The sequence below is a fragment of the Euprymna scolopes genome, chromosome 27 (assembly GCF_053919585.1).
Source record: "Euprymna scolopes isolate OS-2025 chromosome 27, ASM5391958v1, whole genome shotgun sequence".
NCBI classification, from domain to species: Eukaryota; Metazoa; Mollusca; class Cephalopoda; order Sepiida; family Sepiolidae; genus Euprymna; species Euprymna scolopes.
The window spans coordinates 39,863,722-39,889,854 of record NC_136508.1 but is presented as its reverse complement, the minus strand read 5'-3'; the positions used below and the strand labels follow the sequence as shown (position 1 = coordinate 39,889,854).

At 34.2% G+C, this 26,133-nt stretch overlaps 1 protein-coding gene across 16 annotated transcripts in view; it reads left to right on the top strand.

Annotated features, from left to right (window-relative positions):
• LOC145248835 (pleckstrin homology-like domain family B member 2) overlaps nucleotides 1-26,133 on the top strand; it is an 839,292-nt gene that overhangs the window by 213,181 nt on the left and 599,978 nt on the right. Inside the window, exon 3 of one of the 16 annotated variants that reach the window (XM_080110533.1) lies at nucleotides 21,320-21,484. The exons of the other annotated variants lie outside the window; for them this stretch is intronic. The gene's annotated coding sequence lies outside the window, so the exon portion shown is untranslated. The remainder of the gene's footprint in view (nucleotides 1-21,319; nucleotides 21,485-26,133) is intronic. 16 annotated transcript variants of the gene reach the window in all.

Genomic DNA, 26,133 nt, shown 5'->3' with positions numbered 1-26,133 from the left:
AGGATACTGGTTGGTGTGAATGTTTCTAGCCTCGTCGTTGTCGTCATCATCATCATCATCATCGTATGAATCCAAAGATTCTATTGTTGGCATTGATTCCTCCATAATTCCTTAGTCAGAATTCTTTCTAGAAAGACGTCGGGTACTTATGGAAAGGATGAGAAAGTTGGCAACAAGCACAAGTGAAAGTGACTTTTGTGAAACGAACTGGATTCGAACTTGGAACATCCAGGTCGTCAGTCGGTTTCGTTAACTACTTGACCACCGTCACCTCCCTTCTAGCCTTATATAAGAAACCTACCCCCTTTTTTTTTTTTTTACAGCAAACTTGGCAACATCTACATACTTATTCAACTTCATGTTGTCTAAGAGTGTCAGTTTGACTGCTGTACTCTTAGGAAGAGTGCTATCGACCATGACAATCAGTGGTTGGCAAGGTTTTTTATAGTTCCTATTTACTTTGCCTCTCCACAGGACAGAGATGGACACCTGGGTCGTTTTTAACATGGAGAAAGAAACGTTTCTTATAATTGTTACAAGAAAGGAACATTGTATTAATAACATTAAATGTGACCATCCACTTTCAGGTGCATTCTACTATACACTGGAGGTCATTTTCCAAGGATTCATTGTTTAGGTGAACATTAGATTTGTTCTCATGTTGGTAATAGTGTCATGTCATTGGCAACCAATAAAGTCAAGTTTAATTTGAAATTAAACTCTATTTTTAATTTATCCAAATTTCGTGTGATGGTTGAGGAACATATCTATAAAATTATGCATCTATGGATGAAAAAAATAAAAAAAATAACGGCACTATTTAGAAACATAAAATGAAGTGGGATACTTGAAGAGAAATTCTTTAAAAGCTTGAATGATGAACAAGAAAAATAGTTAAGCGTAATAATTATATTTTTGTGTTAGAGAATTTCTTGTTGCATATAATTTCGTTATGGATGGAGAAGCTTTACTTGAGAAATGCCAAAGGAGGAGCTGAAAAATGATCAGATGCTGAGGTTGAAAAGCTGCTAAAAGATAATCATGTGACTCGCATCATATGTTCAATCTTATCTTCATCTTAAGATACCCCACAGATTATTCAATAGGAATGCAATCAATCTTTTAAGAGAAAATTCCAAGATTGACTTGGATTTTGTCTGAAATTGGTGCAGTTATGCATTCTTCTTGCCATAAATTGCATGGCAACCAGTAGTTAAATCCTTATTCAAAATTGGTAGACCACACTGTTACTTTTGGAAGAGATTGTTTTTCTCTCAAAGAACTTTTAATATGACTGCATATTATATATATATTAATGCAGAGGATAAAAGATCGATAATTGTACGATTGTTTCAGAATTTAAAATGAAAACTTTTAGCATTCCAGCACATAATTTTTTCTGGTCAATATGAGGAGGACCTTTTGCTCTTTGGCTGAAAAATTATAAAGTCCAGGACCTGTACAGAACAGCTACCCACTGAAAATTCTTCATCTCCAGGACTTGTATAGAATAGCTACCCATCAGAAACACTTCTGAAATAAAACATGGCTTCTAATTCAAGATATTCCTACACCAAACTCATAAACAGTTTAAGCAGATCAAAAAGACAAGATATATTCATTTCATCAGTAGCCTTGTGGATAAAACATTCACTGTTAGTTGAGAGATATTATGCCATTGTTCAGGGTTCGAATCTCCTACTAGACAATTCATTTATTTTTAATTTTTTGCTTGAGCATTCCAATTATTTCTTAGTAAAAATCAATGATCATCATAAACATGAATAATGCACGTTTTGGGTTTGTTTTACTGTACACATAGATTCGAAAAAGTTGTCAAAAAACGAATATATAACAAATAAATGTTATCAAAGGCAAGTTACTTTTCTACCTCACTGGATAAGTTTTTAGTGTTTTTATTTGATGTAAAATGTTTATTCAGCTCGAAAAACATACAGCATTTACTGATGTATTGTAAAATTTAAAATGGCGCCCGAGTCTCTCTTTCACATGGTAAGTTTGAGAAAAGGAATTAAAAAATAAAAAATATACAAAATACTGTTAAAAACCCACTGAACATATGTCAGCCCATGTCACGGTAACATATATTGAACGAATTTCTAACAGTATTTTGTCTTTTTTATTTTTAACTCCTTTTCTCAAACTTACCGTTTGAAAGAGTCGGGCGCCATTTTTAATTTTCCAATAGATCGGTAAACACTGTATCTTTTTCGAGCTGAATAAACATGTTACATTAAATAAAAACACTAGAGAATTATCCGGTTTGGTAGAAAAGTAACTTATCTTGCCTTTGATAAGATTTATTTCTTATATATTTGTTCTGTGACAACTTTTTTGAATCTGTGTACAGTAATACAAACCCCACTTTTTATTTTATTGCTATTTGAACTTAATACGATCAACCCTAATATTAGTGTTCACTAATTAAGCAGGGAAGCTGGGGTTCAATTCTTGTTTAAGTCATACCACTTTTAAAAAATGGTACTTGGTGCTTCCTTGGTAAAAATTTGTTATAAGATCAAAGATAAATGGAGTAACCTTGGAAATGAAGTGACTCTCTCCCCATTACATCTGTGTTGTAACTAACTACAACGGAACCTTTGTGTCGCCTTCAACTAGAGTCTGTCACTTAGTTTTACTTAAAGTATAGAATGGAACAATAAAGTTGTCACCCTAAAGAAAATAACCCTACAGTTTTGTTTTATAACTTTTATTGAAAAAAAAAATCAATTCAGGTAACTTGATTATATAGTAGAGCTGATATCTATTCAATGTAGCCATCTTAAGTCTCAATTACCATCTTTAAACGGGTCCAGAACTGGGAGCATGCTATTTTCACAAGGGCCGTTTCCACAAGATTTGCGAATACTTGACGGATGGCTTTAGTGTTGTAGGAGGTCATATTGGTAATGTTCTCAACATATGACCAAAAGAAGTATTCCAGTGGGCTCAGATCGGGAGAGGGTCAGTGAGAGAAGGGTACAAAGTCGTAGCACTCCTTCTGAAGCCAAGCCTGGGTGTCTTTGGACTTGTAGGCCAATGCCAAATCCTACTACCACACCCAGAGTCTGCCTGTGACCACTTGGTTGCACTAGGAGATGACCACACTCTTCAGCACATTCAGGTACACTTTGATATTGACTTTCAAGCTGTGAGGTGGCATGATGTGGCTGGAAACTTTGTTTTCATCACCCTTGACACGTCTATCATTCATGGCAATCCAGCGATTCATTTTGAGGGTGCTGGCAATGGTCCTGTTGTCATAACTTGGATAGGTAGAGAACATGAGTTGTACAGCAGCGCGTCTCTGATCTCACTCATATCACTTTCAGACATGATAGAAGGCTCCTGTAGCTCTTGGGATATGTACGCAACTGGCCAACTAGTAGATGGCCTGTTATCGTTCCACCTTGTAAACATAATGAAACTTTTTTATTTGAACATGTGCAACACAAAAAGTTCAAGAAACTTGGGTCGACGGGTACTTCAGCTAGTGTATTTATATATCGAATAAATCTTTTGACTAGAAAAATAGATGATTCTGTTTTGAAAATAACTTTGTGCAGGACCATGGAAAAGGAATCTCTTTTTACTGATGATTATTAATTATCACGGTTCCTCCCAGGAAGTATTTTATTTTCTTTTATGGAGAATCATATCTTGGAGAAGTTGGGATTGCCTTACAAAGAAATATAAAGCTTTGATCTCAATGTAACCATGACTGTTTAATGATCGTTTTTATTTGTGGCTTATAGTGGAGATGCATGGATATAATCAACTAATGTACACAAAGTTTTAGCTTCATAACTGGCAACAGTAACTGAAAAATTTTCTCATTTACATATGTTGAGTCAAAATATTTGTTTGTGAATTTTTGAGATAAAGATTACTCATTCGTATTTGGATTATTCGAACTATTGTTCTCATCTTGAATGTTATTCTCACAACCTTTCTGCTGAGCTTTGGAATCTTGTCTGCTGAGCTTTGGAATCTTGTCTGCTGAGCTTTGGAATCTTGTCTGCTGAGCTTTGGAATCTTGTCTGCTGAGCTTTGGAATCTTGTCTGCTGAGCTTTGGAATCTTGTCTGCTGAGCTTTGGAATCTTGTCTGCTGAGCTTTGGAATCTTGTCTGTCGAACTTTGGAATCTTGTCTGTCGAACTTTGGAACCTTGTCTGTCGAACTTTGGAACCTTGTCTGTCGAACTTTGGAACCTTGTCTGTCGAACTTTGGAACCTTGTCTGTCGAACTTTGGAACCTTGTCTGTCGAACTTTGGAACCTCGTCTGTCGAACTTTGGAACCTCGTCTGTCGAACTTTGGAACCTCGTCTGTCGAACTTTGGAACCTCGTCTGTCGAACTTTGGAACCTCGTCTGTCGAACTTTGGAACCTCGTCTGTCGAACTTTGGAACCTCGTCTGTCGAACTTTGGAACCTCGTCTGTCGAACTTTGGAACCTCGTCTGTCGAACTTTGGAAGCTCGTCTGTCGAACTTTGGAAGCTTGTCTGCACAAAATTTTGGAATGGAAGCCATTATTTAATCTACGCAGGTAGCATGCTCTCGTTTTTTCAGTCACTCACGATCAGGTAGAAATTTGCAACTGTATTCTTAGCATCACCTGCACTGAAGTTTGAACCTTCAGCCCCCCCCCCCCCCCCCGCCCAAAAAGTGTCGGATAAAGTACTAAATTAAAATTCAGTTTTAACTAAGTTCTTGAGTTTGAGACTAGACATGTGGAAGGTCGGAGGTTAGATCTGTACAAAAACAACACAGAAGTGCAACTTTAACTGTTCTTATAATATTTATTTCAACAGCTAACACATTGAATCTTTGTAATATGATTCATAGTACAGTAGAAATCAAGTTTTTAATTTTTCTTTTAATAGTAAATTAAATATAAGAAAAAAACCCTCTGATTTGCAAAACTGTCTGACAGGAACACAATTCACTACATGCAAGGGCTCTATGTATGTGAGCACTCTAGAATGATATCACTTTCAGTCTCAAAGCAAGCATCTAAGAAAAGAAAACGTTGGATAGAACATCTGCAAAGACTGTTGCTTCTAATAATATAGACTTTATCATCTTTTTGGATCAAGATCATAACTACTTAGAGAGTGGAATTGGTTCCAGGCAAAGTTTTTCTCGCCTAAAAATGCTCCGTGTGCAGGTCTGAAGATTCTTTTACAAGAGAGTCGCCACTTATCAAGGCCCGAAGGTAACTCGAGGGTAAGGGTTAATGATTGTAAGTTGGTAGTGTAGTAACTGTTAATGGTATAGCTTGGGTAGAATTTGGATTATTTAAGGAGACGGTTCAACAAGAACTTGTTTACATTAAACTTAAAGGCCACCATATTGTAATCGGCCGAGAAGCAGGCCAGTGGAACAGTGTTCCACAGGCGGGCAGCTCTAGATGTTGCTGTTTTCTTGGTGTTCTGGTAAATAGGTAAGCAATGGCGACGCTTTAACACGAGTGTGCATCATACGCACGAAAGTCACACGCAATATATTTGAATGAACATTTCTGTGTATCGCTTTTGTATTTGGATAATAAAACCTGCTATTGTATTTGTAATTAGATTTACTGGTTCTTTTCAATTGTTTCAATGCGATTCCTATATCATCAGGTGCCAATATAATTATGTATAATATATTTATCATGCAAACGTTCAGGAAGAAACGTTGAACTATTATTCAGATTAATTATCCGCTTTTGTTTGTGTTGTAACTCTAACACTGGCCAATTCAACAGAAAAAGAGGATGTGGTTTTCGTTTTTTTTTTTATTGGTTGACTTCCTAATTAAACTTTTACATCTGTGTCTACCTCGTGTGTATCTGATTTTGAAAATGCTGAATAGATGTGCCTGCTTGATAACAAAAAAAAAAATTTACCTATATATTACTTACTAGCAAGGTTATTTGGCATTGCTTGGATAAACATCCAGTGATTTTTATTTTTTTTTTAATTTTATTTTTTACTCACGTTCACCCCTAACAAGGCATATCGACACTTTGACGTGAGGTGCTAATATTTGGGGCCATGCCTTGGAAAGATCAACAATATATTGGTTGACATTACATTTAAACATCTGCACAGTCAAAGAAACAGGTAGCAGAAAGGGAATTCCAAAGTCTAGCCGTTCAAGGGATGAAACTATTAGAGTAGAAAGCTTTCTGGCATTTAGGAACCTCGACAGCGAAGGGGTGAGATTTTGTTGCTAAGTGGGTTTGTCGGGAATATGTACATCGAGGGGGCACAAGTGGAACGAGTTCATCAGAGCACATTCCATTAAAATATTTGTAAAACAGACACAGAGATGCAACATTGCGGCGATGAGACAGGGGTTGGAGCTTAGTTGACAAAGTGGGAGCTATTAGATTGAAAACTCTTTTTTGACCCTATCCAATAGGGAGAGGCTAACGGTAGATACACCAGCCCAGGATTATTTTGGCGTCGCTTGGGATCCTAATTCCAGTAAATTATGTGAATAACTGAAAAAATAAAATCAAGTACACACGAATCAATCTGCTTAATATCATAATTAGAAATGTTTGGAGACAAAATTAGGAGTAAAAAATATTTGTACTCCTAATATGATTTGAGTATGGCACAATCACGTTGACACACTGGTTCTCAGCAGATCACCGAAGTTACGCAATGTTGAGTCTGGCCAGTACCAGATGGATTAACATTTGGGAAGGCTAGGTGCTGTATGTTCCTTCTGGGAAGGTTAAGCGTGGGGCCAGCATCCTCACCCCGAAAAAAGAACTCCTCGCTACAAAACATCTACAAAGTTGTGGATGGCCTAATGCCCCTCCGGGGCTCAAGGCTATGGATGGATGGATGGATGGATATGATTTGAACTCTAATTTTAAGTAGACAAGCTAACCAATTGACTCATAACAGCGGATATTAAATATCTGAAATAAAAAAAGGGGTTGATATGCTTTAAAACAGCCAAAGCAATAGTGATTTATAGTAAGTAGTAAGAACTTATATCTAAAAAAAAAAAAAAAATTAAAAAAAAAAAGGGGGGGAGGGTTAATGCTCCTAAAATTTGTACTAGAATTGTCCGCAAGATCCCATGGCGTAGCAGACAAAGTACGTTTTAAGTTATACTCTTTTGGAGGTTGAAGGTTCAATCCTCAGTGCAGGCGACACTTTAAAATACGATTGTGAATTACTTAGAAATTCTACCCAGCCTGACGGAATGAGAACATGCTTAACCTCATGGGTTCAATAAAGGGTTCCATTTTAAAATTTTGTGCAGATTCCCGGAGTTCAACAGAAAGATCTTGAAGTTCCAAAACATACACCTGAAGAATGGTTGGAGGTTACATCAACCGAAACTTTGAAAATGACACTAAAGATGAGAACACTTGTTCGAATAATCCAAATAATATGAACTAGCAGGGGTAGTTGACTTCGCCCGGGCGTAAAATACACTTAAATATGATATTTTGATTTGTCCAGATTTTGTATATATTATTATAGTCATTATTTCAAAAGTTAAAAAAAAAAAAAAAAAGTATTTAGGTGACATCAAATAGAATCAAAGCAAAACCGTAGCATTCAAAGCTGGTGACGTTACCACTGTACCAACGTGACATGCATATGAACCAATTAAAAATAAACTAAGATGAATGTACAAAATGTTTAATGATTTTTTTCAACTTTGACCCATTTTTGACCCCTTAAAAACAAGTTTAACCGGCTAAAGACCCATAAAAGAACGGCCGTAAAAATCCAATCATTTGAGGCTCCTACCATTGCTCTGCGACTTTTAGTTTCGGAGGAGATAGTTTGAAAATATAGACAGACTGACCGACCGTCCGACCAACAGACAGACATATAGCTGTTTATATATTAGATTATAAATCCTCATTTCAAAAATTCAGAAACACTAAATGATTTCTTATACAAGTTTAACTGAAATATTTATCTTTTTAAAGTGTATGTTTGAGAATGAAGCCGCATACGATTAGCATATTACAAAAGTAAAAAAAAAAAGTACGACCTTGGTATAACAAACTATTTTACTTTGTCCTACTTTTTTGTTTGTTGTTTTTGCACGCTTTTACTTAATTTTTTCTTTCCCCTCTCTCCTAACCGGATTATTTTTTTACCTGTGTTCATTTCAGTTTCAATTCTTTCTTTCCCGCTTTGCTCTGTCCCTAATTTTTCGGTTTCTCGTTCCATTAACTGTTGTTATATCATTTCTTTTATGACATTGACAGAAATATCGAGTAATTTTTTTTTAAACTAATATTGTTCCGTCACCACCTATTTTGTTAACTTGCCTTCACACAGATTCAAAGTTAGGCACAAATGTGAAGAAAATCAAATTCTCTAAAAATCTGGATTGAGACAAAAAAAAAAAAAAAAAAAAATTGCCTCTGTCTTAAAATATTTCTCATTCATTGACCGAGGACAGGAGAAAATGAAGTCTATCAGAACAGATACTACACTTTGTTTGTACCTATTTACTATGCCTCCCCACTGGACAGAGTTAGACACCAGGGTCGTTTTTTTAACGTGGAGAAAGGTACAAAAATAAAAATTGTCTCAGTCGTGAAGGATTTCTCCTCCACCGAAAGAGAACAAGAAATAGAAGTGCAGCATCTGAAGAACAGATACTACACTTTGATCTTGTCCCGAATTGTTTGTAGCCAAAATTTATATCTTACCTATTTTATATTCTCAGGATAGCAACTTTTTTTAGTCAAGACAACGTGTCTCATACCTTTCAACCGCGTTTCTACGTTGCTTTGTGTGTCACAAGTTTTTGTAACTCATCAATGTCGTATCCAATTTGATTTATGCTGTCTATCGTGTATCTTGTTGAACTCTGTGAATCTGTACAGAATGTTGAACGTAACCTTTTCTTTAACCATAGGGGTAGCGTGTTATCGTTCCGTCATCCATGACTAGGTAGAAGTCCTAAGCAATTCGCATTTGTATTTTGAGTGTCGCCTATACTAAGGATTGAACTTTCAACCTCCAGAAGAGTATCATTTTTTTTTTTTTTTAACACAGGAATCACCACTTATCAAGGCCCGGAGGCCACTCGAGGATAAGGGTTAATAGATATGCATGAGTCAATGTGATTATAGCGTAGTAAACATTAGTGGGAATTTTTACAACTGAATTTTACCAAGTACTTTATCCGCTGGCTCTTGCATATAAGAACAGTAGTCTGAAGAAGTCACATGATACAAATAATCAATTCTCATCTAAAACAAAATTAAGAAGCATAATAAGGTATTTTGAAGAACTATTAATGTCAAATATCTTTGTGCGTTTGAAGGAAGAAATCTTCAGATATGCAAATGAAGAAAAAAAAATTCCCTTTCACCAAGACAATGCACCATGTCACAAGTGAATCATAACGATGGCATTTCGAATTGTTTCCAGATTTGCTCCTCATTGACCACTGCTTAAGAGAAAAAGATTTAGTTCCAATGACTCGGTATTAGGAAATAAAGAGTAAAAGATAATATAACAAAGAAAAAAAAGGTTGTGGCAGGGATCGAGCAAAGTTTAAAATAACTCAAGATAAGAACAATAGTCCGAAGAATCTAAATAACACGAATAATCAATCCTCATCTCAAAAATGTAGCAACGTAAACATGTTTATTAGAATCTTTTTTGTGGTTATCTTAGCCCATTTCTTAAGTTAAACTATCGGGGTGCCGCCCGACTTTGCCTGGTCATAAAATACGTTTAAACATGATATTTTACTTTGTTCAGATTTTGTATATCTATATAATTATAAAACTCAAATGACCTTGTAACGGGTGTTGTAACCCAACATCTTGTTTATGACTTCCGGTTGCGCATGCATACATAAACAATCAACGCGACAATAAAACATTGTTCTACTGTGTACATTTTCAGCGTACCAATTGTTTGTTTTTTCGCGTTTAAATTATCCAAATAAACAATTGTTAATACTTTCTGCATTTTTTTTTTTTACATCGTTCATTTCCATATTACGTTTAAGTTATTTTAACGCAATTTTCTTACAAATAAATCTACTTTAATCTGTTGACAACCATAAGAGCATTTTACAACAGCAATTTACCCACCGCCTTCCCTTTTTTAAAAAAAATTATCCTTCATTTTTTAAATAAGCCTTTCTTAAAAAAACATTCATACATTTTCTTCTACACTACCAACATATAAATAAATAACCCCAAAAATAAATAATCAACATGACAATAAAACATTGTTTTACTGTGTACGTTTTCAGCCTCCCAATTGTTCTTTTTTTCGCGTTTAAATTAAAAGATGTATCAAAATTTGAATTTAACTTTAACTATTATGATATCTGTTCAGTGCACATTTACCTATAAGTATGGCAAACCACTTATAATTCAATGACTAAGTTTTTTTTTTTTGTTTTTTTTCAAAAATAAACAATTATAAACAGAACGACTCATAAAAATCTATCTATATTCTTTTTTCATTTTAATATACTTTCATAGAAATGTTTCCGTTATGTCACAAAAACTATTTTCTTTACGTCACGAGTGTCACGCTCGTACATTAATTTCATAGCTAATATAACATACTGACCCAATGGGTCACGGGTAGTCTAGTATTATAGAGTTGTGATTTCAAAAGTAAAAAAAAATAAATATTTGGGTGCTATCAGCTAGAATTGAAACCAAAAGCAACACTGTAGCATTCACAGCTGGTGACGTTACCACTGTACCAACGTAACACACATATGAACTGATTAAAAATAAACTAAGATGAATGTACAAAATATATAACGATTTTTTTCAATTTTGACCCATTTTTGACCCCTTTAAAACAATTTTAACCAGACCCATAAAATAATTGCCCATAAAAAATCCAATCATTTGAGGTCCATAGCACTGCTCTGCGACTTTTAGTTTCAGAAGAGACAGAGGTTGAAAATATGGAGACAGACAGACATAGTGCGTTTTATATATTAGATTTGAACGACTTGACGGATTAGATCGGTTCGTTTATTTCTAGTACACGTTCGTTTTAAAAATGGCTGCTCCTTTTAATGCTTACCAATTTTCTTTAGCATTAGTTCTGTAGAATTTAGCAGGGTTTTTTTTTTTTTGTCTTTCCTTTTCTCTACACTTTGATAATCACATGATTACGTTGTGGCATAAAAGAGTGCTGAAAGAATCAACAAATCAATCGAAGCCATTTTTGCGAAAAAGATGCTACCAAGTTGGCAGCATTGTTTGAAGTCAGGGTGGAACTTAGTTTTTTTTTTTTTTTTTTAAAGACGATGAGCTTATGTTAAAAAATCAATATATAGTAATACATGGAAACTAGTGTTAGGATGATGAATTGGAAAAATTTGAACTTTTGGGTGTATCAGAATCAGAAAAAAAAATGTGCCGAAAGTAAGTCTAAAGTAATTCACAATTGTATTCTTAGACTCTCTATTCCGAAAATTGTACTTCCAACCTCCACTGTCACTTGGAACTGAATTTTACCTAGCAATTTATACATTATACCACAGAATGAGAGCTGCTATTCCCGTAGAGTTAAATAAAATGTCCTGTTCAGGATTCTGTGCAGATTTCTGCGCTTTACGGAAAGGTTTCTGCGCTTTACGGAAAGGTTTCTGCGCTTTACGGAAAGGTTTCTGCGCTTTACGGAAAGGTTTCTGCGCTTTACGGAAAGGTTTCTGCGCTTTACGGAAAGGTCTCTGCGCTTTACGGAAAGGTCTCTGCGCTTTACGGAAAGGTCTCTGCGCTTTACGGAAAGGTCTCTGCGCTTTACGGAAAGGTCTCTGCGCTTTACGGAAAGGTCTCTGCGCTTTACGGAAAGGTCTCTGCGCTTTACGGAAAGGTTTCTGCATTTGACAAGATACACCTGAATGTCAGATGTTACAACAGACGAAGCATTGTAAGAATAACACCCAAGATGAGAACAGTAATCAAAATGATTTCAAATTATTAATACTTATCTAAAAAAAAAAAAAAAAAATTCAACAACATAAAAAGGTTTTTCGCTTTATATAACCTTAATTGTTGATTAAACACCGTCTTGCTAATTGGTTTATATTTAGCATTTTTAATTGAATTATTTCAAAAACTGAAACGAGAAAACAGTGATTATTCCAAGATTATAATCGTCTAACATTAATAAAGGATTATTATTATTAGTGCATGTTTAAGTAGCGTTATGGCACTTGAATCTCTAGTGTTAATTATCCTTGAAAAAAGTATTAAAAAAAACAATAATATCTGAATCAGCATGGTTCACTATTTTTCTTTTTTAATTTTTATCTGTTATTGATATTGGTTTTCCCCGACTCATTTTAGAATTTGGTAATTATAAGAGTGACCATATGAAGGTTCGTTTAGTTCTTTCCCACTGCAAGAACTTAGAGGCCTGGGTCGGAAGGTGGGATTGAGAAGCCAGCGCCCCCAAAGAGGGGTACTCTAACCTGCAAAAAGTGCCTCGGCATCCTCGTTTGCATTCTCCGGTTAGAGCACCTCAGGCGATTAGCAATAAACTAACCTCTTCTCAAAGAGAGAAGGCAAGGCAAGGCCTGGAAAGGTGGATCTCCTAGAACTGTGCAGAACTAAACTCCCACTGCGAAATCAATAGGAACTGAATAATTAAAAATATATATTTGCAGGTTAAATTGATTTCGCTGTCCGTGAATGTACCAGATGTAGCAAGATTGGGTATGCGTGAGTTGAAATAATGCCCAAAGCAGAATTTATCACATAAGGTTAGATGATTTAAATCAGAAAATTCCATTAGAAGATTAAGATTAGAATTAAAGATAATGCTTTTAAGATGTGTCACAGACAGGAAATCTCCAGTGACACATGGTGAATAAGCTGATAAAATCTTTCTCTTGTTTCTGAATCATGAAGAGGAGTGGTCGTTTTGGGGGATAACTGCTACTCCCCCCTTCCCCCATAAGGAGGATTGGTTGAGAGGGAAGATTCACAGGGTATTTTTGTATGTATGCTGGAAAAATAAAATAAAAACCTTGAACTAATCCCCCCCCCCCAAAAAAAACGGTGAACTAATTCACAAAAAAAAAAATTTTTTTTTAAATAATGATGTTCATCAAATTTTGTTTGTATGTGTTTACAATATCACGTCAGCTGATATTTGGGTTTGACTATCTAAAAAATACTCTTTCTTTTTTTATAGATGAAAAAATTTTCTACAGGGAAATGTTTTAGGTTACATCGACCAAGTTTACATCGGTGTAACAAAATAGTCCCCTTTAAAAATTCTTTTTTTTTTATCTATAAGAGGAAAAAGACTATTTTAAGATTGGATTTTTTCGATTTTCAATATTATCGGATGAATTTCTGTACAAAACCTATCTAAGAACACTATCAGAAATATAAATTATCTTTGTTAAATTTGCAGAAGATAGGTTCAGCTGTTTCGGAATGTATGAGGAACTCACACAGACATAAAGTGATTTTTATATAATAGATATAAAAAAAAAGAGCAACATAACTACTACTACTACTACTACTACTACTATGTGTCAGCAAGACATCAGCTGTTTGTGCAGTGCCAATGTTCGGATAATCTGCTGGAATCAAACAATTGATCCACCTAGTGCTACACCAACTACTTGTTTGAGAGAAAAAGAAATATTCAGACCCTAATCTTAAACCAGAGAAATCCCTAACCTGTCCATTAAAGGGCTGGGTGTAATTAGTGATGGGGCGATTCCAATATAATTCCGATACAATTAACGATTCCGATTCTTTATAAATCTCTAAATATTTTACTATAAATTTTAAAAAAATTTTCCCGATCACTGTAAAAATGCATTTTAAATATGCATGCATTTTCTCAAACGTAGAAATACACTTATGACGGGGTGATCGAGAGATTCTAGTCTTACTGGGAGTTTAAATCAATATTATTTTATTGCTACAAGCAGTGGAAGATGTTTTATAAAAACAAAGTCAAATAAAATAGATAATTAAAGGAATCGGTTTTGGCATCGGAAAATAAACTCAAATTTTATCAATTCCGATACCCCAAAATTCTCCAATATTTTTGATTCCGATTCATCGTCTCAACATTAGGTGTAATACTATGGATTAGCTTACCCCTTTTCCTCCCTAAGTCCCAAGAGAATCTTAAGAAATAAATTACAAAAGAAAAAATGAGCAATATAAATGGGCAACAATAGAGAGGCTAATAAATCTATTGAACTCCCTAAAATAGAGCCCTGGCCATTGGTGATTAGTTTCTGGGTGGTCAGATAGCAATGAGCTGATGAATGGAGTCAGTTTAGGTGACCTATTAAGTGTCTAAGAAAACGATTGCATATCTAGGATTTCCAGTCAAAGATAGATATATTTAGGACACAGAGCAGACGAAAGTTTGTTAAAGTTCAGTTTGGAGTAGACCAACAAATTGAGTCAAGCAGTCGATGAGAGGAACTGACATGGAGATGATTTTAAGTGAACGACAAATATCTCGACAGACAAATGACCTCCGTTCAATTTTAGCTGATATACTGAAACATAACTCGAATGTGGCTGCTAGTGATGAGGTTCTCAACGATACCCACAGATGCTTCTCAAGTCAAATAGACGATGTATATATCTGTTTGTACTTGTATTATGAGTTGATTTTACTTGTAAGCCAGTACACATTCCCTAGACGATCAGTAATAAGTAGGGCTATGACAACAGCATATTCTTTTCATTTTTTTGACTCTCGAGTATATATTCGACACAGGTAATCAACTGAGAACCATATCACTCTATATAAAAGCATATAAGATATCAATGGATACACACTCGAGTCAAAACAATGAAAAGAATATGCTGTTGTCCTAGCCCTAGTAATAAGGGATGACATACCGAGAATAAGATGAAGGAGAAGAAAACGCATAGCAAAAACGTTGGAGGCTGACGGTCGTTGGGGACTGGCATGGTTTTACATCGGTAACAAGAGTGTTTAGATTATTTCGGCAACTGTTCTTATCTCACAATGTTTCGGACAATGTAATCTCTAAAGACTTATGGCGTAGTGAATTAAGTACTTGGTAAAATTCAGTTGTAAATTACACTCTTCTGAAGGTTCAATCTTCAGTATGGATGACACTGAAAATACAATTACAAATTACTTAGGCCTTCTACTCAGTCATGGCTGATGGAACGAGAGCATGTGGATTAGATAAAGAGTTCCATTAGAAATTCTATGCAGATTCCAGAGTTTAACAAGATACACCTGAAAAAGATCGGATGTTACATCAACCAAAACTAACAAAAATAACACTCAAGATGAGAACAATAGTCCGAAGAATCCAAATAATACAAATAACCAATCTGTAGAATAATCAAAAGAACTGTAGTAGTCAATAACACACAACAACAACGATAATAATAATAACAATAATAATAATAACAATAACAATAATAATAACAATAGCAGAATCTCAAACGTTCTTCAAATGCTTCTCCTCAGGCTTCTTTCGGCTAATGGAACCTTTAAACTCTGCAATCTATACAGAATTTCGAACAGCACTTGATGATAGCTTGATCTCATTTCATCAGTCATGACCAGTTTAAGCCACCCCCCAGGAGTCACCACTTATCAACGCTCGGAGGCTACTCGAGGATAAGGGTTAATCTGTGTACAGTGGTTAAGGGGAACATGTTGCAGTTATCTTTTTAGTGGTGGAAATTTGATAGATTGGATTACTCAAGGGGATAGCTCATCAAGAATTTGTTCATGTTGAACTTGAAGACCACCATATTGAAGTCAGTTGGAAAGCAAGAAAACGGAACAGTCTACAGGCATGCAGTTCTAAGAAAGAAACTTTGTTCATGGAATCTGCATTTAGGTTTCACCACAGATAGAGAGTGGGGGAAATTATTGATAGTGGTTTCAGCTAGACGAGTGTTTTTCGTGAAAGTCAGGAATTCGTAATTGTATTAGTATCGCCTGTATTATAGATTGAACCTTCCAGCATCAGAAAACTGTCACTTACAACAAATTATCGCTTAGCACTTTTAATCGTTCTTCGCATTTAACAATTTGTTTTGTTTGCACAACTTTGAATTCTTTTTTCTTTGTATCTAACTCCTTGTAATTTATCTTGAAATAAATATTTATGATAATCATTTTATCATGTCGTTGGATTTTTTGGTCTTATTTGATCATAAATATTTATCTACAATAAAACCCGCCATGCCCGTTTAAAAGTCGCATATACGCTTGACGAAGGGAAGACATCCTGAAATATAGCATCACGGACACATCACCTGACCGCCTGTCTCTGTGTGTGTGTATATATATATATATATATATATATATATATATATGAATTGAACCAATGAAAGCGAAACTGCATAGCTGGTTACACTATTATATCTTGTTGCATCAGTTTTAGTCTATCTGTCACACCTTTGCATTGTTCTATTTTCTATAAACTTAAATTGCTTAAATATTTTAATTTATAAAAAAAAAGAAAAGAAAGATGTATGAATTATAAATGGAACTGGTGTATTAATTTTTGAAACCATACCAGGCAGTTTGAAAGTTCAAATCTTCTCATTTTACTCTGAAACAAGGATTGTGCATCATTATTTCCATTGTTTGCTTTTCAACTATTGACCTCATTCACGTTTTACAAAACGCATTTAAAAATGCTGCAATAAAACTATGCTTCACCAATGTTCACGCTTTTATTCATAAAAAATCATAGAATTATTTTTCATACATAAATTATTATTTCTATTGACTTAAAGGAAAAAAAAACAAACTTGATTTTTATTTATTTATTTTTTTTATTTAAAGTCGATTTCTTTCTGGATTCATTACCGAGGGTGAGAGTTGTCTGACTTGCTATTTGCTTTCCAATGTGAGTTTTCTGATACTTTATATATATATATATATATATATATATATATATATATATATAAAGATAAAATTAAATAGCACGAGTTGAAGAAAAACACTAATCATTTCTGATGACCTAAAGAAGAAACACCAACCATAATTAGAGGCATCTAGATGTAAAACAAATGATGTCGGATGTTTAAAAAACGTGTAAAAAAAACAAAAAAGATTTAAGCAGCTGAAAATGAACCTAAAACAAGACAATGATTGCTCACATAAAACGTTTTATGGAAATATGATGAACGTAGTGGGGTGTCTGACTTGCAATCTGCATTTTTCATTCACATAAATACTTTTTTCTTTTTTACTTGCTATCTGTTGTGTGACAGGACGGATATATACATATAAATGCATGCATCATAGTGTGAAATATATATCTATAGCAATTAAGCCGGACAGAAGTCTCCATGTTTCATCCTTATTTCCTGGATTAACTGCAGGGATGAAATATGGATGCTTCTGTGTAGTTCAGTTACCATAGATATTATTTCTCTACTCTCCTATATATGTCCCCATTTGTCCTATCTTTTTCTATCGCTATTATCAACATCCTTCTCACGGCTATATACATAGCTTATCTATATTTAATTTCTAAACTAATGTCCTTATGCCAACTTTTTTATAGATATTCTCTTCTGAGGAGAAGCATTTGGCTTCGAAATGCTATGACCTAAAGAGGTTCTTTTTTTTTTTTCCTCTGTATTGATTTAATGATGTAGTAAAGGTTTATTTAACTTTGAATTCTCGTCTTATCTATCTATCTCTCTCTCTCTCTCTCTCTCTCTCTCTATATATATATATATATATATATATATATATATATATATATAGTAGAAATGGTAATTAATAAAAACTGGAGAAAGTGCTCAATACTGGTGTAGAGCAAATATGCGTTTTATTTTTTATTACCATATCTTTCTGTTAAGTTACATTATTGTTTCGGCTACCTGGCCGTTTTTTTGGCCGTCTGTAGCTTCCTCAAAAGTCTATAGGAAGCTGTAAAAGTCTGAGGAAGCTACAGACGGCCAAAAAAACGGCCGGGTAGCCGAAACAATAATGTAACTTAACAGAAAGATACGGTAATAAATAATAAAAAATAAAACGTATATATGAGAGAGAGAGACCCCCTCCCCTCTATGGTAGTTCTTATAAGGAAATCATCTGTAGAGTCACTAAGCGTAAGGCATTACTCATTGGGTGAACACCCGATTAGAGCTGTCAGACTCACTGAAAAGATGGTAGTTGACATTCAGATTTTCGCTCATACTTCGCTCGAATGCTACATGACATAATACACAAGGGTAGAAGCCTAAACTGTCAACACGACGGTCTAGTTTCGATCCCGGCTTGAAGTACTTGTTTTTCTAGCCACACTGATTAGCTGTAAACAGTGGAACAGTACTGTCCATGGATGACAGTCATCTCTGAATGCATATACCATGCACTGAATATAGCGGGCAAAGCCAGGGCTGTAGCCCTTGATATATCCAATGCCTTTGACAAAGTCTGGTATGAAGGGCTGCTAATGAAAATGAAATCGTACAGTATAACTGGACGTATACTAAATATAATTAGATGCTTCTTAGACAATAGAATCATCCAGGTTGTCATTGATGGACATACATCCAAGCAGCATAACATTAATGAGAGAGTGCCTCAGTAGTCCATCTTTAACCACTATTATTCCGGATATTCATTAACGACCTCACTGATAATATTGTGTCCGAGATGGGTATATTTGCTGACGATACAACACTCTATAACATGCACGAGGGTAGAACACTGATAGAATCGTTAGAAAATGACTTCCAGACTGTGGTGGAATAGGTCCGCAAATGTATGGTAACCTTTAATGCAAGTAAGACTAAGCTGCACTCCTTTTAACAATTACAAGATGTTGCTCCAACCACCAATATCCGTGACCAATAACACCCTACCTGAGAATTCTTCCTTCAACCTCTTCAGCCTAACATTCACAGGAAATATAAACTGGAACAAATACACTGAGGACATTGCGAAGGCTGCTGCAAAGAAGATGGGTTCCCTCTATCATGCTAGAAGACTACTCTCATCTGAGAGTATCCTGTACCTCTACAAGGCCACTATTCGCCCATGTGTGGATTATTTGTTGCCACATCTGGGCTTGTATTTCTACCACTGGCCTCTCCCTCTTGGATAGGCCCCCAAAAAGTTTTCAATCTAATAGGTCCCACTTTGTCAACTAAGCTCTGAGCCCTGTTTCATCGCCGCAATGTTGCATCTCTGTGTCTGTTTTACAAATATTTTAATAGAATGTGCTCTGACGAACTCGTTACACTTGTGTCCCCTTGACATACAGATCCGGACAAACCCACTTAGCAACAAAATCTCACCCCTTCACTGTTGAGGTCCCTGAATGCCAGAAGGCTTTCTATATTAGTTTCTACCCTACAAACAGCTCGACTTTGGAATTCATTTCCTGCTACCTGCTTCCCTGACTGTACTGATACGTAGAAGTTTAAATGTAATGTAAACCAACATCTTGTTAATCTTTCCTAGGCATGGTCCAAAATAGTAGCCTCTTATGTCCAAATGGCGATATGCCTTGTTAGGGGTGACCGTGAATAATATATATATATAAATATAAAGCTGAACGTGTCTGTGGTCACAAATAGACTCCTATATGGTTGACTATTAAAAAAAAAACTAATTACATATAATGGTAGATGTATCGAGACACAGGAATGGGTATGTTTGATCTGGCAGAATGGTGGTTCATAAAAAGTATGGGGTCTGCTTACGCGCCTGCTCCACAAAGTATGGAAATAAAAAATTTAAAAATTAAAAAAAAGAAACGTTTACAAGTGTTTTTGGTGTAGATGTACATAATAATACTTTGATAAGTATGTTTTAACTTAAATAGGGGTGGTATAATAAAATTGTGGGGTATGCGTTCGCGCCTGGCCTCCATAGAATGGAAATAGGCACAAACTTTAATAAAGACTTTTCATATCTATCTGCGTAAGTATACTTTGATAATTATGTTTCAGTTTGAAGAAATATGGTATAATAAAATTATGGGGTGTTCGTTCGCGCCTGACCTCCATAGAATGGAAAGATGTCACAAAGTTTAACAAGGTTTTTTAATATAGATCCACAGAATATTGTGATAAGTGTTTCAGTGTGAACATGTATGGTATAATAAATTATGGGGTTTATCTATTTTATTTTTACTTTCATCATATTTTGCTTTGGTTTTGATACCCCCAAATTCGAAGCTACTTCTTTACAACCCTTCCTTTTCATAACCTATCATACTTTCATAAATCAGAGTCCATTTTCTGTAGGCTGCTTTTGAAGCCAGTCAACGACGGGCACTTTTTGCTAGTATATATATATATATATATATATATATATATTCCCTCTATGGTACAGTTCTCGTAAGGAAATCACCGGTAGAGTCACTAAGCGTAAGGCATTACTCATCGAGTAAACAGATGATTATTGCTCTTTGACTCATTGAAAAGATGTTTGTTGACATTTAGATGTTCACTTTCGCCAAGCGAGTGCTGCATAATAATGCACAGAAGTAAAAGCCTAGACTGTAAACCCGGCGGCCTAGTTTCGTTCCTGGCTTAAAGTACTTGTTTTTGTAGCCACGCTGATTAGCTGTAAACAGCGAAACATCCATGGATGACTAAGCATAGTATTATTAATGACTTCATTTATTCTGTATGTGTTAATACTTAGCCAATGACCTTGAAAGTGTTTATTATATATTGTACGTATGTGTGCATTGTTTATAAGTCGCCTACTGGTGTTTGAATTCCTGAACACTTAATTTGCTGGTAATTTTCTTTTATATAATATTAGTGGCGTTACTAATCGCTAATGAATTGACTCGTTTTTTTAATCGTAATTATGAGTTCCGTGAGAAAACTTCTCATCTCTTTTGTTTCGCTGGAATGGTTTCTCGCTCAGTCGCCTCTTTGTAAGGAGCTGGTGACAGAAACTTTTGTCCTTCATCTTCTCGATTCTGCATGCGTTTTCATATTGTCTAAGTGAAAAAAGAAAAGAAAAAAGAGAAAGCAACTTTTTCAAAGTTATTAGTCAGAATGGAGATATTACGCTGTTTAAGTTAACACCGGCCTTCTGCTGACTGTAGAGATGCTTACGTAGGGACACACCCAATTTAATCTTCAAGTTTCGTCAATCCCCCGCTGAAACAGCGGACGACAACTCCAGTTGATACAAACACTTTTTTTTTTTTTTTTTTTCGGGATGGCTTCCTACTTTCGGAAATATATCCACAATAAAGAAAAGCAGTTTCGTCTATAAAATGGAAGTTAACATCTATTTATATTTGTTTGATATAAAACGTTTTATTTATACAAGCATTTTTGGCTACGCATTTGCAGACCTGGTTCGGTTTTAACTGGAACCAATCTGAACTTTCTCATGGATTCATTGGATTATACCCTGTGGACATAAATTTACCTAATATACATAAAATTTCCGAAACAGTATTTCATGGTAAACTGCTGATGCTCCCTTTATGAATATTGGTGCTATTGTTTGTTCATGTAAGTAAAACTATTCAGCTATGCGTATTTGGATTAATTAACTTATTGACAAAATAATGTTCTTACAAGTGACAATTTTTTTATTTAAAAAAAAAAATTTTTTGTTGATAGTTTTAGCTTTTTGAAATTGATTTTCATTCATATCTATCAATATGTTTCTATAAGATTACCTTTCCTCTCCTTTATCTCCCTCTCTCTCTATCTCTCTATCTCTTTATATATATATATATATATATATATATATATATATATATATATATATATATTAATGTGAAAAGTATAAAAGTTTATAGATTCATTCATTTTTTTATTAAGTGACGTGTAGGAATATAAAACGTCTTTCGAAAACATTTTTTTTTTTTTTTTTCAAGAACAAAATGTTCTGTCTTCCTCAGTTTAATGAAGGATGTGCATGTATGGGGAAGAGTTGGTAAAAGGTGTAGTATAAGCCTTATATATATATATCTCAGGGTCAAAGTATTTAAAAGTGATAACTAATGAATTTGATGGGGTTACGAAGAGTGCTCAATAAAAGAGCAAGATCTATGTTTTATTAATATAAACAAATTTACATGGTCAAAAAGATTGGACATGCTAATGTTTCGGACAAATGATCAGTTAAAACCAGAAGTCAGGTGACTTAATAAATGGTTACTTTCCATAGAAGAAACCAGTCCTTAATATATATATATATATATATATATATATATATATATATATATATATATAAGGTTTGTACAAAAATGTTTTTTGACATGAAGTTGAACGTAAAAAAAGCGACATTATTTTTGCACCGACCTAATACAACCCAGATGAGTATAATAGTTTGAATAATCTAAACCAGATATCTTCAAAGATTTTGAACAGGGAAGAGGAGCATATTTCTGAACTTTTTAGAGCTACGTGCCCCCCCCCCCAAAAAAAATCACCTGGACATGTTTTATACTGTTTTGCTCCTAAGCTTTGCTTTATAATGAAACTGGTTCTCCAAAACCTCATTCTTTTAATCATTTTCTGAATAAAAAGACCCCTCCCCCACACGCACACATACTATTTTCACACTTTTCCATTAAAAAAATTTTCTTTCTTGAATATTTTTATGTTTTCCATAAAAACTCTGCAAGCTGGATTAAATACTTTGGTGGACCAGATCTGACCTGTGTTTAGAAACCCTTAATCAAATTATCAAATCTAAAAAGTTCCAAAACATAAAATAAAATTAAAAAAAAACTGCTGTAGTAGAAATTTTATTTTGTATTTCTTAATTATTTTTTTGTTAAAAACCAAAAAAAAAAAAAAAATTCTATTCCTAACCCTTTCTCTGGTAAAGTATCCCAGAATTTACTTTTTTTTCACTCCCAACCAAGACACACTGCCACTTGAACGTCAGAGGTTATTATTTGGGATTATATCTACTTTCGAGAGGTTTCTTCACATTACATTTAACTTTCTGCATGTTAGTACAGTGAAGGAAACGGGGGGGGGGGGAGGAAGGAAACAAATCCCAAAGTTTAGCAGTCCGAGTGAAGACTCCGTTAGAGTAGAAGATTTTCTGGCATCTAGAGGCCCCTATAGGGTAGGTTTGGGATATTGCTTGTTGGATTAGTCGGGGTTAGGGTACGTCGAGGGGACACACTTGTTCATCAGATCACATTTCATTAAACAAACACAGGGATGTAACAGAGGTTAGAGAATGAAAATGGAATATTCCAAATCGCCCCAACCATATATATTATAATGTTGAATTCCCTTAAAATGAAATATTACGAAAATATCAAACAATTGTTTAAGATGGGTAAGTTAGTTATCTCCATGCAGTGTTTAATCAGTGCAGATCATAATACATATGTCAATTATCATCAGCCATTGCTTGGTCGAGGCAGATCACGATACTGGTGTTAGTTATTACCAGTAAGTGTTTGGTCGGTGCTGCCCCTGATGATGACCATGACGACATTGGTTTTTCTGTTGAAAAAAACTTATTTTTAACGCTATCCAGAAAATTATCGGCTAACATAATTGTTGATTAAATATATTTTGAATTTTGTGGAATTTCCACGGGTCCTGGTAGTAATAATAAATACAAAATCTGTATTAATCTAAATATAATATTTAAGCGTATTTTAAAACCGGGCAATGCCGGGTGCCCTGTTAGAATATATATATATATATAGATATCGCCCCCCCCATGTGGGGGTACCAAATTGGTTAAAGGGAAAATTATTCCCAACTCGCATTTAGGTAAAAATACACTTTCGTAAATAATTGAATTCATTCAAAACGTATCGCAAAAATAAATGACACACACACACTATATATATATATATATATATATATATATATATATATATATATATATATATATAAAATCTCATTGCTTTAGTTTTCCTTTAAAATTATCCGTTTATAGTACAAATGTACAGTGACATAATATGGTGTGTTTATTGCATGTGTAGAATTGTTCTGGTAGAAATGTTTGAATCTAATGTCTACATGAATTATATTGGTTATTTGGTCTATCCATTTTATTGAAAATTTTCCCCATCTTGAAGTCATTCCACACCAACCTCCTCATCACGGTACCACTTGTACATATTACATTTTTCACTTCCTAAACGACTATTAAATGCTGAATTTTTCGTTTTCATGACAAATATTTTAAGTTTCCTACCCCCCCCTCCCCATATGTAATGCAACGAATGTTTTAAAGAAATAAATAATCCATTTTGTTATGCCTCTTGAGTCTAATCTCTAACTCGTGGATTAATTGAATTTCTTTCATAATCTAAGGGTGAGAGGTGGGGTTAAAGATTATGTGGGGGGGGGGCAGGGAGTTACTTAATAAGGCCGAAGCAATCTTGTCAGAACGGATTCATAAGTTTCATTGGATGCAATCTTCATGATCAAAGCACAAGTGTTGAAGATAAGACAATTTTTTTGCAGACTCTGATATTTTTTTTTTATTATATTTCACATTCATTTTGTGCCAATTGCGTTTATATAATCTATTTCTCTCTCTCTCTCAGGACGGGTGATATCCAACAATGTTTTATATAAGCATTAACTGTCACTCTTACAGTGCTCTATTTGTTTATTTACAAATAACTTTGCGTTTAGCGCTAAAGCAGTAGTAGGCGGTATCAATTACCAAGAGTTTTCATTCGGAAAAGGGGGTGAGGGCTTATATAGTCATCCACAGACGCTGTTTCGCTGTATAATAGCTCGTCAGTGTGCTAGCAGTGTCAGAAATTTCGTGAAAATAGTGAATAATTCCACCCCATCTTTCCAAGCTTATAACTCCTCGAAAAATGTAATTCAAGCCCTAATTTTTTTTTTCAATTAAAGGAGTAAGGACCAAGGTTTTATTTAAAAAAAAAACAAAACAAAACAATGTGTTTTTTTTTTTTAAAAAAGGTTTTAAACTTCGGACTTTACAGGTAAATTTCTAAAAAACTGATTTTTTTTTTGTTTTAAATTTGAATATATTATTTATTGACCTTTTCTCTTCAATTTGTGATATATAAACCTATTAAACATAAATTAATTATTTACTTTTTAATAGACATTTCAAAATGAGAGGCGTAAATTATTCGACCCCCTATCTTTCTAAGCTTATAACTCCTCGAAAAATGTAATTCAAGCCCTAATTTTTTTTTTCAATTAAAGGAGCAAGGACCAAGGTTTCATTAAAAAAAAAAAAAAAGACAAAAAGAAAAAATGTGTTCTTATAAAATAAGGTTTTAAACTTCGGACTTTACAGGTAAATTTCTAAAAAACTGATTTTTTTTTTTTTTAAATTTGAATATATTATTTATTGACCTTTTCTCTTCAATTTGTGATATATAAACCTATTAAACATAAATTAATTATTTACTTTTTAATAGACATTTCAAAATGGGGGGGGCGTGAAAATGGGGGGGCGTGAATTTTAAAAAAACGTTTGTCTAAAATATTATATTCGGTTTATTGGAAAGAACATAAAATTTCACATTGACCCTGAAAATATCGTAAAAATAGAATCAATAGAAAAATTTTGATAGATTTTTAAAATGTAAAAATATTGAGTTTAAAAATTGAAAAATATTGAGTTCGGAAAATTCATTACTGTTTTAAAAAAAAATAAAAATATTTTTATTACTTTTAAAACAACTGTAATAGTTTATTTTGGAAGTATAATCCATAAAGAAAATAAATAACCCACTTTTAACAGAGAAATTACGAGATTTTTATATTGTATTCGCAGTTTCGTGTTAGGGGTGTCAAAAATTCCTACAAAAATTCTGATACTGCTATCAGTGTGCCTATACAAGTACGCATCTCAAATCTCTCTCTCTCTCTCTCTCTCTCTCTCTCTCTCTCTCTCTCATAGTTTGATTTCTCAAAACAACTTCACTTGTTTGTTTTAAGTTAATGTAAAAAAAAAGAATAAAAACAAAGAAAAATTCTTTTTATTACATATCTATTTTCTTCAATTATCAATGCAAGGTGTCAAATCAGGGGGTGCATAATTTGCCTAACAGATACAGTCTTCGACTATGAAATTACTTACACTGTAACCGGAAACTGCTTGAAAAAAGATTAGTTTTCTGTGTTCTTTAAAAAGAATGACATCTCCATTCTGATAGCTTTTTTCTGTTCTCCGTGGAAGT